The following is a 20,236-nucleotide window of genomic DNA, read 5'->3' as shown; positions in this document are numbered from 1 at the left end:
TAATAATAGGATCTATTTGATAGGGCTGTTTTGAGTTGATTTATGTAAGGTACTTAGTGCTTGGCACATAATAAACACCGGTGTGTATTGATTATTATATTAATATTATAATTATTATTAAATGGTCCTGAAATTCCATATAAAAATATTAGCTGTGAAATTCCAGAGTAAAAAAATCAGAGTAATGTGGTCTTGGAACCAGGAAGGTTTTGAATCCTACCTCCTTTACACCTGTGAGACTTTAGGCTATAATATAAGCCTTTTGGGTTTCAATTTCCTAATTTGTAAAATGGGCACATTATTCGCACCTTAAAGTGTTGTTTCAGGGATCCAATGATATAATTAGAGGCATGTTCCAACACATACATACAAAACTCCCAATAAGTATGCTTCCTTTACTCATTCTGTTTGCTTTGACACCCGAGTGGGGCTTGTTTTTTATAGCCTACAGTCACTTGACAAGGGTAAAATAACCAACGTTCAAGGAGTTGGTAGATTACAGGTAGAGAGACAAAATGAATCATCCCACCCTAACATGTCACATTTTATTTCATACTCCTGCTCAACAAAGCAACAGAAAAGCACACAGTATGGGATCTTTAAAAGAATGAAATCTATTGCACAAATAAAACATGACACATTTTATTCCTGACAGTTTCTCTACCGCAGCAAGATTTATTTTTACATTCAACCAAAAAGATAGATGTAACTCAGGTTAAGATTTACAAGCACTGTGAGACTGGATTAAAATTAAATTTAAGCAATGACTTGTAATCACAAGGATTAAACTTATTTCATATTAGAAAAAGATAGTTGAAAATATCATTTGATCTTCCAATTATTTTCTTTACTGATAGTTGCAGTTGTTGTAAAAGATATGATTGGAAAGAGCCAAAGAATGGTAAGAATTCAAAGCATAGTATTTACTTGTTCTACAATAATATTTTTTAAACTAAAAAAAATACATTTCTAGATATTTCAAAATTTTTATATATCTAATCATTTGTTGATTACTTACACTAATGGAAAAGAGGGAGAATTATACCAAATTTCATCTAAAACCTCATTTAAATATTCATTTTTTGCAAAAGAAATAAGAGGATAACCAAATATTCACAAATACACATTTTTGTTATATAACAGACAGATAGAACTGAAAATCAGGCTTTGTTGTTTTTAAAAATTCAAATAAGTGAATGAATAAATGAATGAATAAATATAAGCTAAGAACCACAACACTACTTATCCCTTTAAATTTCTAAAACTATAGCTAGTGTCATTTCTAAATGAGAGAAACAAAAGCAAGAATTAACTTTGGGGCTCTGAAGTTTCTGAAGATTTTGAATAATGAGAAATATTTACATATATGTAACATCTATACAATACATCATTTTTCCTTGAAGTATTTACCACCAAATGTAATTGTCGTTCAGATATCTTGAGATTGAAACTCATCTGAGGTTAAAATACAGAAATTTGACTGTCTTGATTCTAATGTAACAGGGCACCAAACCAATTTGTAATTTCAAACTAATGGGACTCTTGTGTTCTAAAATTGTCCTAGATCTGGGTTCTTTGGAGTTGAATCCAACATATAAATTCCATTTTCTGTATGTCTTCCTGAGACTAGCAAAATTAACATGTTTGAGTAGTATAATTCTAGAACCAATCCATCCACCTAGGGGGAAATGTCAACTCAAGAATGTTGGGGAAGTGTAATAACTTTACTATCTTAAGATTTTTCTATCAACAATACATTTGTAAAAGACTTAGTGACCACTCTCAGTCTGGTTTTTGTTGTTGTTGTTATTAGGAGGCATCTATATTTATGCCCCTTTTGTAAATAACAGTGTTCCCCCATGTTAGAACTTGAGAATTCACTTCTGTCTCTGACATATCTTCTCCTGATGTCATCCACCTCTACTGCTTCAGGGAACACCCATTTTATGATTATTTCCAAACCTCTATCTCTAACTAAGATCCTTCAGACCCTCACAGACCTCAAACTCAATAAGACCAAACTCATCATTATCTTTCCCTTCCAACCTATGCCCTACTCCAATGTCCTTGCCTCTAGGATGCCTTTCCTGAATATTGTTCTCCATCATCCACCCCAAAGTCAGTGGTACGAGAGCAGAGTGGGAGAGTTCAGTACACAATTTGCCTTAGAGGGCTATTACAAAGTGATTAAAATGACTGCCTAAATTTACTGTAAATTGAATATAGCTAAAGAACAGAAAAATCTTTCTGCAACTTGAATTCAGTTTTATCATAAAGTAAGATTTTGATAAAGAGGAGTCACCATTTTTTTCAACATACCAGGTAATAGAACACTTATATGATTATTTAAAGTGAATCAAACATCATTAAGGCTGAATTACTTGAGGAAAAAAAAAAATATATATATATATATATAAAGGCAGAGATGTTAAGTTCTAGCTATTATTTGCCAGATTGGTTTAAATTCCAACTTCAGTATTTACTAGTGCTATGAATGTAGGAAGTAACTTTTAATTCATTTGAATTTCAGTGTCCTTGCTTGACAAAAGTAATAAAAAGGTGATAAAAAAGGGATAAAAATTTTAAAATAAACCAGGGGAAAATATTTAGAACACAAGTAGCAGGCAAAAGATCAATTTTTAAATTATAAATGTGTCATTCAAATTAGTAAGAACAATATAGTTATGTAAAGAATGAATAAGTAATGCACCAGAAATATATTTAATATATAAAATAGCCAGCAAAAATTGAAATTTTTGGCATATGCTATGCTGGAGTACTGTGCGTTATGCTTTACACACATTACTTCATTTAATTCTTCCAATAATCCCATGAGGATAGATATCATTATTAACCCTATTTTGTAGCGGAGGGATCTGAGGAACAGAGAGGTTAATGAATTTGTTCAACATTAGACCACTTTAGCAGTATGCATAGATTCAAACCAAGAACTGTCTGAACAAAAGATCTAAATTACTATGGTAGATTGACGATTCCAAATTAGGGAAGTTTATAAAGGAAAAAAATACAGTTTTAAAGAATGTCCCTCTTTTCTGTCATTACTTTGACACACTTACTTGGGAATCCACAGCCTAGTTAAATCCAACCCTCCACCTGCTCTACTCCTTAGCTTGTGCAGCTGAACACATTCCTATCAGCGTATAAAATGATGAAACTTCTCCCATCATTTCCTATTAGTTGATGCTTCATTTATTGGTACTTTTTTTGAAACAAAACTCTGAAGATACTCCTTGTATCCAATTTCTTCTTTAATGTTTCTCTCTTAAATTTATTTATCCAGCTCTGACTTTTCCACTTTTCAGAAACTACTCTTATTCAGGTTGACCATGACCTTCACTTGTCTAAATTCAGTGGTAAAGTTCCAGTTGTCACCATATTAGACCAATCTGTAGCATTTAACACAGAAAGGTACTCCTTTTCTAGATGAATTTTCTATACACACTTGGCTTTCAGGGTACATCACACTCTTGATTTTTCTACTGCTTCCAACATTATTTCTTCTAATTCTCTTTTGTTGTTTGTTCTCCTTCTTATCAGTCACTTAATGGTTGAATGTCGCAGGGCTTAGTTTGGGAGCATCACCTTTTCTATCTAAATTCATCCCTTGGATATCGCATCTAGCCTCATCATTTATATGCTGACAACACCCAACTTAATATTTCCAGTCTAGACCTCTCCCCTGGATGCCAGATCATATAAAACTTCATTATCTTTACTGAGACATCTCATGGCTTTTCAAACTCAACATATCTACAACTCAAAAACAGTGATACCCTCCTTAATTTCCATATCAGGTGAGAGGAATTATATTCTTCAGTTGCTCAGATAAAAAAATCTCAGGGTCAGATTAATTCCATTCTTTTAAATTTTTTTTTTTTTAATGTGACTTTATTTATTTATTTATTTATTTATGTCTGTGTTGGGTCTTCGTTTCTGTGCTAGGGCTTTCTTTAGTTGCGGCAAGTGGGGGCCACTCTTCATCGCGCTGCACGGGCCTCTCACTATCGCGGCCTCTCTTGTTGCGGAGCACAGGCTCCAGACGCGCAGGCTCAGCAATTGTGGCTCACGGGCCCAGTTGCTCCGCGGCATGTGGGATCCTTCCAGACCAGGGCTCGAACCTGTGTCCCCTGCATTGGCAGGCAGATTCTCAACCACTGCGCCACCAGGGAAGCCCTCTTTTAAATTTTTTTGGTATTTATTTTATTATGTTAAGAACACAACATAAGATTTACTCTGAGTGTATTTTTTCAGTGTATTTATTGTTGACTGTAGGTACAATGTTGTGCAGCAAATGTCTTGAGCTCATTGTGCTTAACTGAAACTTTATGCCTATTTATTAGTAACTTCCAATTTTCCTCTTCTCTCAGCCCCTAGAAACCTTCATTCTACACTTTGATTCTATAAATTTAACTATTTTTGATACTTCATTTAACTGGAATCATGCAGTATTTATTTTCTGTGACTAGCTTATTTCACTTAACAAAACATCCTCAAAATTCATCCGGATTGTCAGTAATTGCAGAATCTCCTTCTTTTTAAGGATGAATGTATACATTCCATTGTATGTAAATATCACATTTTCTTCATTCAGCTGTCAATGGACATTTAGGTTGTTTCCACATCTTGGATATTGTGAATAGTGCTGCAATGGCCATGGAAAAGTTAATATTTCTTTGAAATCTTGATTTTGATTCTTTTGGATGAAAACCCAGAAAGAAGTGGAATTGCTGGATCATATGGTCCTTAACTCCATTCCTCTCAAATCCCACAACCAACCTATCAGGAAATCCACTTTAGCTGTACCTTCAAAATATATCCTGAGATTTGGGACCTGTGAATTTACAATTTTCATCAAATTTGGAAAGTTTTCAGTCATTATGTCTTCAGGTTTTTTTTTTGGACCCTCTCTGTTTGAAGTTATCCCACAGCTCACTTCTGCTCTTTTAATTTTTAAATTCTTTTTTCTCTGTATGTTTTATTTTGCATAGTTTCTACTGCTATGTCTTTAATTTTGCTAAGCTTTTCTTCTGCCATGCCTACTTAATCCCTGTTATCCATTAATGCCCTTAATCCCATTCAGTGTATCTTTCATCTCAGTCATTGGAGTTTTTATATCCAGAAGTTTGATTTGGATTTTATTTATACCTTCTGTGTCCCTGTTTAACTATTTGACAGTATTTAGCATAGTTATAATGTCCCTTTCTGCTGATCTAAAATTCATTTCAATTTTTATTGGTTGATTATTCTCCTCATTGTATGGTTGATTATTCTCCTCATTGTAGGCTGTGTTTTATTGCCTTGAGTAATATTTGATTGAATGCCAGACATTATGAAGTTGTTAATCAAAATTTCAGAATCAAAGACCTGATCAAAATAAAGAGGCATTTATTTGGGGTTTGTAAGGACTACAGCCTGGGAGACACGGATTCAAGAAACACTTGAATTATGTTCTGCTGGACTACAAAATGGAGAAAGCTTATAAAGGCAAAAACCCTAAGGTCACAGTTAGTTACTTGAGCTGTTTATAAAGAATTGTAATTGAAACTAGCAAGAAGTAAGAGTGCTTGTTAAGCAAGGATTGGTTGGGGCTTAAATGGTTGCATAGTTATAAGAGGCAACAACCTTGAGGCCACAAGGTCGAAGCTCGCATATGTTCTTTTAAAAATGGTTGGTAGTGTCCTTGAGTTTGGTACAGTTCACAGAAAGTTCGAGTTCTCAGTGGTGCAGGGACATGTCTGAGACCAGATGCTCAACGGCCATCCAACTCCATTTTGTATGCCCGAACTATGATTACTCCATTATGATTTCAATCTGTCTAAATTTTACCTTGTAGAGTGCTGGATTTTTTTATATTCCTATAAATCTTAAGCTTTGTTCTGGGTTGTAGTTAATTTATTTGGAAACAGTTTAATCATTTCAGGTCTCGCTTCTATGATTTGTTAGGTAGGTCCTGAGCAGAGATCAGCCTATGGCTAATTATCCCCAAGTACTGAGGCAAGACCTACCTGAGTTCTCTATTCTTAAGTTCTGTGAATTATGAGTTTCCCTAGTCCAGCTCCTGAGAATAGACATTGAGATCATCCCTTTGTGAAAGCTGGGAAGTGTTCCCTCTGTCTATTTGAATGGTTCTGTCCCTAGACTTGAGTAGATTCCTCATACATTTACTCTGATGCGTAATTCTCAGAATACACCAGACTACCCTCTGCAGATTTCCAGAGTTCTCTCCCTCTGTGCAGCTCTCTCATTTCTGGTAGTCTATCCGATGAACTATAGTTAGCTTGGTTTCTCTGGAATCTCAGCTCTTTCTCCTCAATTCACAGAATCCTCCAGGCTCAGCTTTAGTGGTGCCTCCTGTACCTGGTGCCTGTAAACTCTCTCAAAGCTGTAGAGCTCACCTCATTTGCTTCCCGTTTCTCAGGGATTACCGTCCTCCATTGCCTAATGCCTAATGTGTTTTAAAAAATGTTGCTTTATGTATTTTGTCTGATTTTTTTGGACCTTTCAGATATGGGAGCAAATCACATCCCTGTTACTCCAGTTTCAACAGAAGCAGAAGTTACCTTGTGACTTTTGTAAAAAGAGAAAACAAAAAGAGGGATATAATATTTTCAAATATAGCCACATAGCACATATATGTGTTTCTTAATACAATACTGACTTCTTATACATTTTTAAACTATTTCATATAGCTTCATTTTCAAATTTATTCTTGCAATGTTTATATTATTTAAATTTTGCTGAACTATATCAAAAAAATTTACATTCCTTTGACTAAGTTATAGTAAATTAGAAATAAAAACGATTACATTTTCTTACCTTTATTGGATAGACCAATTACACTTGCTCCTTAAGGATAGAAAGGAAATATGTTATCACTTGCAATCTGAGATATTTAGATAGAAATAGTTTTTGAGATAATTAAAATTGACCTTCATCAAGAAATGATTCTTGTCACCTAATCTAGATATCTAATATTGCATGGCATTTGGGCAATTTACCAAAATCATGCCCAATTTAAATTATTTTGTCAAATCCCAGTTGACACTGATATGGACAAATATGAAAAAGGATGATTAATTTTAAATCAGCAACAATACTCCAATGTCTTGCTTCATTTGCCATGTTATTGACTCAGAAAAAAATTAAAAATGACTTCAGATAATTTCCTCATTCTTATGTAAGACTGTCTGAAAAATTATAAAAGAACTAAACAATACAGGCAATACAAACAATACAAGAAAATGAAAGTTAATTACCTACTTTGATTGGTGTTGTTAAAACAAATTAATATTTTATGAACTAAAAATGAAGTGCTTTCTGGAGATTCAGTGGGAAGTCCACTTAACTTGGAAGAGAAATATAAATTTGGGCACAGCATGTTTTTGAGCTTTGGCAGATTACTTAAATATTCTGAGCAGAAGTATCCTTATCTATAAAATCACATTAACGTTTATACAAATTTGCTGTGAAGATTAAATGAGGTAATACATTTTGCAGAGCTTTACACATGCACATTGATATAATCATTTGTATTATTAAATATTTCAATATTCATATTGTAATATAAAACATTAATTAAACATACTATGAGTCTGAAAGTTTATCTTCTCAGTGAAAGATTCACTTTAAATTCAATTTCCCTAGTTAAAAACAATTCTTTATGATATGAAGATTCAAATGTCGTTCTCACTGTCAATGAGTATTAAAGTACACGTTGTTCCAGTATTAAACTGTCATTCATAATTTAATAAGTAAGCAACCAATGTTCAATATTCTGCACTGTACACAGGAAGTTATTTATGTATATATACGATTTATACCACTATAGACTGTAATATATTTTAAGTTATTGTTGAATGTTTCTAGATGCTAAAACTACAAACTTTGCTCAAATAGAAATAAGGACTTTAAAAAAGAACTCATTCACAAAAGACAACCAATTCAATATAGGACAAAGTTGCCTGGGAATATGATAGGCTAGGAAATCTGAAGGGAATCTTAATATAACTAGATCTTACATAAAATATTTTTTTAATGTGTGCCTGGGCTCCCAAGAAGGAAGAAAATCCCTATGTAACAACATCTTCCCTACTTGAAAAGCAAACACAAACAAACAAAAACCAGTAAGCTAAAAGGTGAGGTAGCCTGGAAGAAATACTTATACAAACTCAGAGATTCAACTTGAATCTGAGTTAAACTGATGACATTGAACCTATGTATCCTCTATTTAGCCTCTTTAATAGGACCAAGGTTATCACAGGAAAGTAGTACACTTGGAGGCCTGCAGGACCAAATACAAATTTTCTCTGGAAAAAAGGATACCCAACATGGGTTCTCTGGATTTCCACAGATTAAAATGAATATTGTTGAACTCATAAACAAGATCACCAAACATATAAGAGAACATGGAACTATCAGGGTCAGAGAAACAAATTGAAGGAATATTCCTAATTAATTTATATCTTCTATAACACTTCAGATAACAGAATATAAAATAGGTAATAAAAGTAATTATATAGAAAACATTTTAAAAATAAAAGATAAAAATCACACAAAAAAGTAGGAAACTAGTAAGTATAAAAAATTCCCAGAGAGATATAAAAATGAAATGAGAATTTGAAAAACATAACCCATAAATATGGATATAAAAATATTAATAGGTGAGTTAAACTGATACAGTTGAAGAAAAATGTAGTGAACTGAAAGATCTGAGGAAATTACTCAGAATGCAATGCAGAGCGGTTAAGAGAGGAAATTATGAAGGGAAAATAAAAGAATCAATATAAAGAATAGAGTGTGGTATTCTAATGTATATCTAATCAGCCTATTAGAAAGGAGATTAGAGAAAGTGGGAGAAATCTGATATTTAAAGAGAAGGTAACTGAGTAAACTCTAGTGATGGTGAAGGGTAAGAATCCACAGACATAGCACAAGATATTCTAAACAGGGTGAAAAAAAAAACATAAAAAATCCTGTATAAACTATAGAACATTAAGTACAAAGTGTTGATCCTAGAGAAATAAGTAATACTGAAGTCAGACTTCTTACCAGAAAGAGTGTAAGCCAGAGAACATAGGAAAGATTATAAAGAGTTTGAGAAACTTCTTTTAAGGAAAAAAAATATACTATTAGAGTAAAGGTGATATAAGTATACTTTTGGGAAAGTTACTACCGACAGAAATATATGAAAAGACATTCTACAAAATGGAGAAAAAGAGGAAATGAATTTGGAGGAGAAGAAGGGAGATATATAGATAGAAAGGATAGATATCCACTAAAAGAATAAAAATAGAATGCGTAAGAAAATAAAAGGTATAACCTCTAAACATAAAACAGAAAAAAAATATGAAAAAAGAAAACTTCAGTTATTGCCAAAAAAAAGAGAAAAGGGCAGAAAAGAAAAAAAAGCACAAAAAGAGAAGGACAAATAGGAATCAAAAGAATTCACGTAGAAATAACTCCAAATATATTTTTAAAACTCTCAATAAACAAAAATGAATTAAGTTTAATATTTAAGAACAAATTGACAAAACAGATTAAAAATATCCAGCTATCTGCTGTTTAAAAGCAACTTATTTAAAACATAAGGATAGTTTAAAGTATAAAGTAAAAAGAAGAAAAAAGTTAAATCAGGAAAAATATTTACACAAAATTACATTAAATTCAGATAACATATTTAAAAATAATCTTTATTAGGGATAAATAGTATCATTACAAAGTTATCTGATGCTTATTTCACCAAGAAGATACAATAATTCTAAATCCATATGCCTCTAATAAAATAAATAAATAAAATCTCAATTACAGAGAGAAAAATTGATAAAACTAAAGGGAAAAATTATACTCAGTGATAATTTTCTCACTTATTCTTAAATTAGGCAGAGAAAATTTTTATAAATATTTATAAATTTTGAATAATACAAGTAACAGTTTTGTTTGAAAAGGTTGAACTCCCCACCCAGTATTTAAATAACAAACATTCTTCTTACACACTTAGTCATAAAGCAAGTATCAACAAATTAAAAAGAAATCTGTATTAAACATAATATATCTTTCCTCAACTTGTTAGAAACCATTCCCCATTATTTTGTAAATTTTTAAAAAGTATCCTTCTTAGTAATTATGAGTAAAGAAAGAAATCATCCTAAAGGAAATTTAAAATTAATTATAATGGAATAATAAAATTATTATACAGAAAATTTGTGGACTTCAGTAAAAGCGATATTTTGAAGGTAATATATGACCATCAATGTTTATATTAAAAGAGTGGAAAACCTTAAAATTAAAGAGTCCAATGATTAAATGAAGAAGATAGCAAAAGAACAAAAGAATAAAACCTGAGAATCACTGGAAAAAATAATGAAGATAATACAGAAATTAACAACAAAAAAAAAGAAATATAGTTGACCCTCCAGTTTCGGCAGATGTGGAACCCCAGATATGGAGGGACAACTGTAGGTATATGCATATAAAGAGATATCTTCTCCAAAGCCAGAAGGTATTTGTTCTTATAAAATATTAATAAAATTAGAAAACTCCCAGTTAGATTTCTATCGTATTAGAAACCTCATTACTGGCTCGGGACTTGGTTGCCTAGAATAACTGCTACATTTTTCAACGTCTCTGGCAGCTAGTTTTGCCCATGTGATTAAGTTCTGAGCAATTAGACGAAAGTGGAATCTTCCTTATAAGGCACGAGCCACATCCTTTTTCTTTCTCCTTTTTGCCTTCCTTGGGCTGGATGGAAACTTGATGGCTGGGGGTGAAGGAGAATTCTTAGTCCGTGAAGTGCTTTTGGGAGTGGAGACGGAGGAAATAATGAGCTAGAAGGGGATGAATGCCTATAGACTTGGGGAGCAAAGCCCTTATATCTGTAGTGATCTACCTGCCTTCAGACCTAAACAGAAGTAAATTAATATATTTCTATCTCACTTGAGCCACCATTATTTTTAGTCATTGCTAATTTGCTGAAAAAGATAGAATTTTGCAGGAGGAAAAGACTCTCACATGAGATACCTTCTTTTTTTTTTCGATTAAAATAAGATGAATCATTAATTGAGAATTAATTGGGTTGGGGGGATGAAGTTGAAGTTGTGATCAGAGAGGATAAATAATCATTTCAGAAAGTAAGCATATCAGGAAACAAGTTAGTATTGTCACCCTGGTAGTGGTGACAGTGATTTAAAATTGTACCAATTTGCCAAGTAGTATAACTTTTCTCCAAGATGTTTCAAATGTTTGGGTTGAAGTACAGAGAAGGGTGATAGTTGGAAAGAACCAGGTATGGGTTTTACCAGGAGAGTATTAAGGCAAAAAGTTGAGAGTGTTTGACAGATATTTATTATAATAAATGGGGCACAGGACCTAGATCAGTCAAAAGAAAAAATAAGTAAAAAGTGAGGAAATGATGGATCTTAATGCAGTTTAAGAATTTTGTAGATAACTCAGGAAGAGATATGGAAGTTTTGAAGTTCATTGTCTGAGAGTGAAATTATTTCATTCAAGATGTTCTAACTTCTCTCCAAGTGTTCAGTTCAAAGACGTTTTTTCTCCACTGTAACTGGTAAAAACAAGACTGGATGAAAGTTGGGAAAAATTGCCTTATGCAGTTACAGGTAAAGGCAATGTTGTTTAATGAGAAAATTTTAAACATTTCAAAAAAAAAAAAAAAAGAAAATGGTCTTCAGAGAACCCCATTTCCAATGGCTATATATAAAATCTTCATGAGGTATAGAACCACTCGTGCCCGAGGAATTATCCTAGAAATTAATATGAACATACAAAATGCTAATAAAAATATAGACATTCTCATTATCCAAACTCTCGTTAGGTGAACTCACAAACCCAATAGATTTCAGTGTACTTTTTCAGATTCTTGTGGAGAAAACCATATCCCTTACTATCTAAATTCTTACTATTTGAACTCTCCTTGATATTTGAAACGGGGAACCAAATATATCCTCGTAGTAAGGGAATCCACTTAGGTATATATATTACATTTGTCTTTCAATCTTCAATCTAAATTTTGTATTCCAAATATTTTGTACTGTATTATTAATAAACTTTATAAAAGATTTTAACATTGTTCTCCACAGTTTTTTGTCACTGCTCCATTTCTTATACCTGATTAATTCAGTGATATTCTGCTGGCTTTTAAAATTTTATTTATTTATTTATTTTTGGCTGTGTTGGATCTTCGTTTCTGTGCGAGGGCCTCCTCCAGTTGCGGTGAGCGGGGGCCACTCCTCATCGCGGTGCGCGGGCCTCTCACTATCGTGGCCTCTCACTATCGTGGCCTCTCTTGTTGCGGAGCACAGGCTCCAGACGCGTAGGCTCAGTAGTTGAGGCTCACGGGCCTAGTTGCTCCACAGCATGTGGGATCCTCCCAGACCAGGGTTCGAACCTGTGTCCCCTGCATTGGCAGGCAGACTCTCAACCACTGCGCCACCAGGGAGGATAAAGTGCTTAAAGGAAAGAGCAAAGAAAAATAGTAAAAAAAAAAAAAAAAAAAAAAAAAAAAGGTCTGTAATTTAGGATATGGTCATATTATGAAGGATCTTCTATGCTTTGAAGTTTTCTTTGAAATGGTTAGCTACTAAACAGTACCCTGATGTGATTAGATTTGGATTTTGGAAAGAAACCTCTGCTGAGGAGATGGAGTGTGAATAGGAATGGAGGGAGACAAGGCATGGAATTTGTTCAAGAGCCAAAGGAAGGAGAGGCCTAAGTGAAGGCAGCAGCATTAAGGGTGAAGGAAAGGGGAAGGTCCAAGGGGCACTTCAGCAAAAGAAGCAACAATTTTTTTCAACTGGACCCAGGGTATTTTTTGTTGACAAGAACTGATGAAGGTTTGAACACGAGGGTGGGGAATAAAACAGAAACAGCAGTGACTATAAGCATTCCCTTTTGACCAGTAGTGTGGGCATGGCCTCCCAGACTGTCAGTAGATCAGTACCTCAGATACCTTTCTGAGTGGATGGGTGGTACCACACAAGTATTTGTATGGTGGTGAGTATAAGAATTTTCATGTACGTGAAGGTGTTAATGCATGTTTCCACAGAGGCTTTCAGATGACATTCTCTTTGAAATGGCTTCTTAACAGATAACAAAATGAAACAAAACAGAACAATAAAACTAATTGGAGAGAAATAGAGTGAATACAAAAATCACTTTATGTTCACTGGCAAACCCTGGCAATCAATCATATGTTGTTCAGGCAAATCTATTTTGTTAAATGGAGACATTGGCTATAAATATAGAGCACTTTAATATATATGATTTTCCCTCTAAACTCCACCACTATTACTTATTAACAAAAATATTTCTAAAGCACTCACCTGGATATAAAATGTTGGGGATTGATCACATAAGTTATACAGACCACATCTTCCAGAGACTACTAAGGTGCATATACTTATGAAAGAACCAACAGCCTTCTGAAATGTTTATCCTCAGTGAGTTTGGCACTATTCACCTGGCATTTATTAGTGACCATGCTGGATATGGACATTTTTGGGTTGATTTGTAAATAAGGTACCTCATGTAATCCATATCAAAGTTTACTGATCCAAAATCAAGATGTCAGATCAATTATTACCACCATCTTCACAAAACCACAAATCAGCTCATTATTTTATGATCTTCACCCATTATGTGAACTCTGGAAATTACCAAAATGATAGTGCTACAGAGTAATGCAAATATCCCTTGAGAAGGAGATGTCTAATGGGTGAATCATACACCTCAAGGGAACCACAAATACCCTTAGCTTATTAGTCATTGCTTTAGAAGCAAATGTGTCTCTGTAACTTGAAAATGATTTTTATTGTGTACTGGAAATTTTTCTCTCTTTATACTATAAGATGATATTCATGAATATAAAACACAAAATTAGATCATCATATTTGCATTTGTTCCCAGGTTTCCTTAACCTCCATATATGTGTGCGAATAAATCTTGAGAGTCTACTAAAATGCTTTTTCTAAGAGGAAAAGCATTTTAATAACATCACTATATTTTTAAAACAACTTCCAGTGTACAGCTAAATGAGTTAGTCCCATCGAACAGGAGCACTTTGTTAAATATTTATTAAAAAGGAAGACACAACAAAGATTATACATTAATCAGGAACTTAGGCAAATCAGTAAAAATCAGAATATTTTATATATTAAAATTATTCAATAAAGAATTTAGTACAATATGTGGTTGTAAGAATCTAGTATATTAAGTTGTGATTGAGTTTTAACTTGAAGTATTTATCCTGGTGTTTTCCGTACATCCTTCCTCTCAGGCATTTTCCCTTGTACCCTTTATATATTAGTAGAGTTTATATATTCACTTCATATGCAATCACAAAGATTGAAATCCATGTGTACAGAAATCCGTGTACAGAAAATCCAAGATTTTCCACCCTCAGAAAATAATCAGTCAGTGCTGCATGATGGTAGAGCTGGTGCTGAGGTCCCTTTCTTTACCTCTTCCTGGTCGTGTGACACTGGGAAGCTATTTAACTTCATTGTGCCTCAGGCTTCCTACTGGTAAAATGGGCATAATATTAGTACTTGCCTCATATTTTCTATGATAATTAAATGAGTACATTCATGGAAAATTCTTTGTGACTGCCAGAGTGAATCTAGTTCAATAAATGTTAGCTACTGTTGATAAGTATTGAACTATAGAGAAAGGAAGAGAAAATGAGATAGCCTAAAAAGCAAATAATGGAATGGATAACTTCCTGTTAGACCAGGAAGACCTCTCCATCAATACTACCTGAGAGCAGAATAGGAAGTCTACTCAGGGCCAGTTGCTTGAGGAACTCATTACCAAACCAGAGCCTGGAAATCAGATCCTGTGGATAGCCAATCATGTGATGTTGGAAGATACCCCCAAACACTTCTGATCAGTGCATGATCCTGGTAGAGGATCATGGTACATTGGATCAGCTTCATCCTGTGATCGAAGTAGGACTGGAGATGAGCAAATAGAGATTTAACTATGAGCATGAGCTAGGTCAGCAGTAGACGCCTCACTTCTGTCACACATGGTTGTGATTTGCAGGGTCTGACACGGTTCTCCACTCTTCAATTTGGATATCAACACATTTACACACAGTACAAAATAAATAAATAAGTAAATTTTATCACAATAAAAAAGGGTCTAACAATTAACCTACTGCTAGTCTTTAAAAGGCATTTTTGCTAATTGCAAGGATGATAGAACTTTATTTTAAAATAAAACATGGACCATTTACACAAGTCTGCCTGCCACCTGAAAGCAAGACCATTCTTTCCTCTACCACTGATATCTCCTCTGACTTAGAGATAGAAAGTCTATACTAATATTATCTGTCTATAGAGGAACTCCCCAGAAAGTTGGTTGGAAACTGGGAAATGGAAATGACACTTGTACATTGCACCTTGAAAAACTTAATTCCCAAAACTTAAGTGTTGTGGATGAAGAGAAAAAGACCTGTTGTAACAGTCCCTTCTGGTGATTGGATTTAAAATAGTAACAATAACCATAACAATGCCAGTGAGGTGATTGGATTTAAAATAGTAACAATAACCATAACAATGCCAGTGATTTCTAACATTTCTTGAGCAGTCAATATGTACTGGGCACTGTATGTTACCTAATTCAGGGAGTATATGGTAATGAATATAAACTGCATTAAAGGTACTGAGGAAGTATAAGGAAGAAGTAATGGTATTGTGGTTAATCTCAACCTGGGAGAAAATAAATGTGTGACTGTTCTCTTCCTGATACAGTGATATAGAGGTGGGGGAAGTCCAGTGGGCTTTCCTCCAGAAAGGACTCAGGATTTCCACATGCAAACTTCGTAATTTACCTGTATCCAATGTCTGATTCAGAAATAAGACATTTCAGCAAATCATTGGAAGTTCTTCTCTTGGTGACAGACTCATAGTAATCTAAATGTGGAAGTGATTTATAAAATCAGAACAACCATGATGCTAATCTGTAACAATAACAACTATTTATAGAGGCAAGAACATTCCTAGTCCATACACCCAGCACATTGTCTCACTGTAGGCAGACCTAAATGAGAAGCCAAATACTGATGAAGAGTTAGCTCAGTGTGTAAGTGTGATATTGTGATGTATAAGAAAAATAGATGTTTGGTCTTCAGATGACCAAAATATATTTCTCACATATATTTGGTCTTTTCCCATGGTTCTTGACTCACAACCCAAAACCCTTAGAGTTTCCTTAGTGCTGTGACAAATGTGTCTTGTGTCATGTTAATGAGGTGACTTTGGACCCCCACCTAAGGATGGGGGCTGGTTGCCAGGGGAGCCAACCCTGTGATTAGAGGGTTGGAACTTTCAGTCTTATCTCCCTGAGCTCCAGGGGGGGAAAGTGGGCCGGAGAGTGAATTGATTGCCAATGGCCAAAGCTGTAATCAGTAATGCCTATATAATGAAGCCTCCAAAAAAACCCCAAAGGAGACGGTTCAGAGAGCTTCAGGCTTGGTGAACACATGGAGATTTGGGGAGAGTGATGCCCTAGGAGAGAGCATGGAAGGTCCCTGCCCTTTCCTCATAACTTGCCTTGTGCATCTCTTACATCTGGATGTTCCTGAGCTATATTCTTTTATAATAAAACTGATAATCTAGTAAGTAAAATGTTTCTTTGAGCTGTTCTAGCAAATTAATGGACTATGTGGAGGAGGTCATGGGAACCTCTGGTTTATAGTCAGTTGATCAGAAGTACAGATAAAAAATGGACTTGGAACTGGCCTCTGAAGTCCAAGAAGGGGGTCATTGGAAACTCCAATCTATAGCTGGTCTGCCAGAAGTACAGGAGATAATCAGAGCTTGTGATTGGCATCTGAAATATGGGGACTGGGTGAGGGGGTAGTCTTGTAGGACTGAGCACTTAACCTGGGGAATCTGAAACTATCTCTGGATAAATAGTGTCAGAATTGAGTCAAATTATAGGACACTGGCTGGTGTACCAAGCATTGCTTGAGGGTGTGTGGTGAAACCACGCCACTGCTAGCACACAATTTGCAACTGGTACCAAAACACCCAATTTAATAAGTAATCAGAACAAAGGAATATGATAAATTGAATATTAACCTAAATTAGGCTTACTTTGCCTGATGCAACCATCTGACAGTAGGGATGATTTTGTCCATACTCAAGGACCAGGGTATTCTGATGTATTTGCTAAGTCTCTCTGTTTTGGGGCAGAACTAGGATGGGCACTGTAGGTGCTTGCTTCTAAGGATCTACTTTTGTTAGGCTTCTGTGGCCAACCAACAACACTCTGATTGACATTTGTTATTCTGAAATGTTAAAACTTGTAATCAAGTTATATTCTTGTCCATATGATCTGGAAGATATTTTGTCTGCTAAATGTGAACTTGAAACTTCCTTTTTGGCTTTAGGGTTTAATTCTCAGGGAGAAAATTTAATTCTTTGATTTCTAGTATTTAAGAAGTTGGCATACATACCTAATTGAGTTTTTAAATTTTTGATGCAAAAAAATCTGGACCTAAAATAGAATATTAAGTCAATCATCTGATTAGTAATATGCCTTTCAACTGAGAAGTTTATTGTGCCATATGTGAGTTTACTATGCAGTTCTTAGAATAGCCTAAGAATAATAATTACGATCACATAAAAAGTGAAAACACATGCAGCTGTGATCTGCTTCCTTAGAAGCTTAGCAAGATAAATCCCATTTATCTTGACTTTCAGTCTACAATTGTTATACCATAAATAACTTCTCTTTCTTGGTACATTAGCTTTAAATATGCATACCCATTCATCCCATTATTCTTAACCTGCATGAACAGCTGGATTCATTACATGAACAGAACTTTCTCTTTCTTCCACCCAGAATGAGATGAGAGAATAATTTTAAACATTTACAGCAATATTTGAATGAAACAGCAAGTAGGCAAGATGTGGATGCCTTTCCGGTTTTCTGTTCCAGTAACTACTTGTTTTCCAGTCAGCAGAGTGCTGTGCTTTTCTTAATGAAACCCAAGTGTTCTGTATTGCTTGCCCTATAATTTTCTGGACTGAGTGAGCTGTTGTCTGTGCCAAGAGAGAACTACACACTTCATTATCTTTTCAACAGACCTGAAAATTATTTGTTTAAAAATATTTCCCACTGTCATTTTTAGAGGTGTTTGCAAGAGTGATTGTTATAGAGGTCCCAATAATTATAATTTAAGAGTTGCTTCATATTTATTCTCTCCTATATTTCAATAAGAAACAACTTGAGATTTAAATATCACCTGTCTTCCATGGCTTTGTTTCTTTTCCCAAGAGTTGTCCGTTCTTTATTCATCAATATTTTGATTCACAAACTACTCCCATCTCATGAATTCATTATTCCCTTTTCATTCTTATGAGAGCACTTCACAGTGCATCTTCTAAGGGACAGATTGTACCATGCCCTTGATTTCTCTCCTCACTACCCACAAAATCATCACATAACAGTGCTGGAAATTTATCTAGTACGTACAGCATTTCATTGCTGATGTCTTTTGAGCTTTTTTCCCCACATTTTCCCAGTGTACTTTTCTAAAGTACTTCATAACTCAGTTCTACAAACATGTCTACAATTTCAAGAGTTTTACAGAAATTCAACCATGGTCTGTGTATAGGCAATTTATATTTTTTAAAAAACCTCTAGCCCAGAGTTCCCAATCCCCTCTTTATTCTAGATCTACATAACTGCTAATGACAAAGCCAATTTGAAATACTATTGATTCCTGACATTGTCATATTTTAATATCCAGGACATTACTTTTTTTTCACCAAATAGATTCCACTTCCTGCTATTATCCTTTCTTTCCTAGTCTTTCCACACTGTGGCAGATAAAAGTTCTTGTCCCTGCCTTAAAGAATTGGCATACGTCATCTCAAATCACTTTCTTTTTCATACCAGTTTACATTAAAGAGCTCAAAAGGCAGCGCCAAACTCACCCATCTGCATTAGGAGTAGCAGGAAGGCATCAGGAAATGAGTAGAGATGTAAGTGAAATCCTTTTTCTGCTGCTTACCAGCTTTTAATTTTAAAAAAAGACCTATTTGCATGTAATTGTGATTTTTTTAATGTCTTGTTTTATTTGGAGCAGACTTTATACTATATTAAAAATTAATGCTTTATCCAGAATTTGCTGGAATGGTTCTCAACATCTACTCTACTATCTTCTGAGCATCTTCATTTTCAGACTCTCCTGCAGCTAGAGTTCTAGATTTGATTTAGATTCAGACAAACAAACTCACACAAGAATTGAAAAGTGAAAACCAAAAGAATGAAAGGCATCTTCTGGCTCTGCTCTTTATTCCAGTGAAGCACAGTCTAGGAGATACGGAGTTTTCTACAGTAATATTAGCAGTAGTCCCACTCTTCCATCTCCACAGGACTTGAAAGCAGGGCACAGGTATTTTCCTGATAATGATAATGATAGTGATAATTAATGATAATGGCAGTTACTTGGTTATGATGGTTGATTGTGGCAGTGGTGTTAGTTCTGGCACCTGTAACTCTCTGATTATAGAAGAGGTAACAATTCCCTTGATAGCTGTTCTGCAGCACATCTTTGAGAGAATTTCCTAACCTAGAGCTTCTTTCTGCAGTCTTCCAATGAGTCTCTAAACAGTTCATATGCTATAAGAAATCCATTCTTGTTTTCTTTGGTCTGCATCTTAATAATGATTGTTAAAATAACGAATGGCAAGATTGTTTGAAAGTAACAGATTCTTAAGGGAATGAAAAATTGGAGTTGATTAGGTGACCTGGTTTAGTTTAGTTTTTTTTTTTTTTTTGGTTTAGTTTTAAGTTGGCAATGTTTCTACTAACATGAGATGGGCTATAGGTAGTCTATGACATGCAATGTTAAATGGGTTACTTGAATTATGAGAGATAGTATATGAGATTGGTTGAGGTCATAGACTTTAGAGATTTATGGCTTATGATTGAATTCAGGTTCTACCATACCATTAGCCATGTGGTCTTTGGCAAGTTATTTAATTTATCTGTATGATAGTACTAACTTAAAACTTTGTATGAAGATTATATATATATATATATATATATATATATATATATATATATATATATATATATATATATATATCTAACGTGCCTAGAAAGATGTCTGGAAGAGAGTGCTTTTTTGTTATTTGTAAGTATTATCATTACTATCATTTTTGGTAGTTGTTATTTGTCAAGA

General features: G+C 34.2%; 1 long non-coding RNA gene across 1 annotated transcript; it reads left to right on the top strand.

Annotated features, from left to right (window-relative positions):
* The first annotated feature begins 5,289 nt into the window (after nt 1-5,289).
* On the top strand, nt 5,290-19,035 carry LOC309628125. The gene is made up of 2 exons (XR_014244186.1): nt 5,290-15,510; nt 15,558-19,035. It is a non-coding gene; the product is annotated as an uncharacterized lncRNA (long non-coding RNA).
* Nucleotides 19,036-20,236: the final 1,201 nt, after the last annotated feature.

This window comes from Balaenoptera borealis (genome assembly GCF_965194805.1).
Source record: "Balaenoptera borealis genome assembly, chromosome: 4".
In the NCBI taxonomy this organism is placed as follows: Eukaryota; Metazoa; Chordata; class Mammalia; order Artiodactyla; family Balaenopteridae; genus Balaenoptera; species Balaenoptera borealis.
This window is presented reverse-complemented; position numbering and strand designations above follow the sequence as displayed.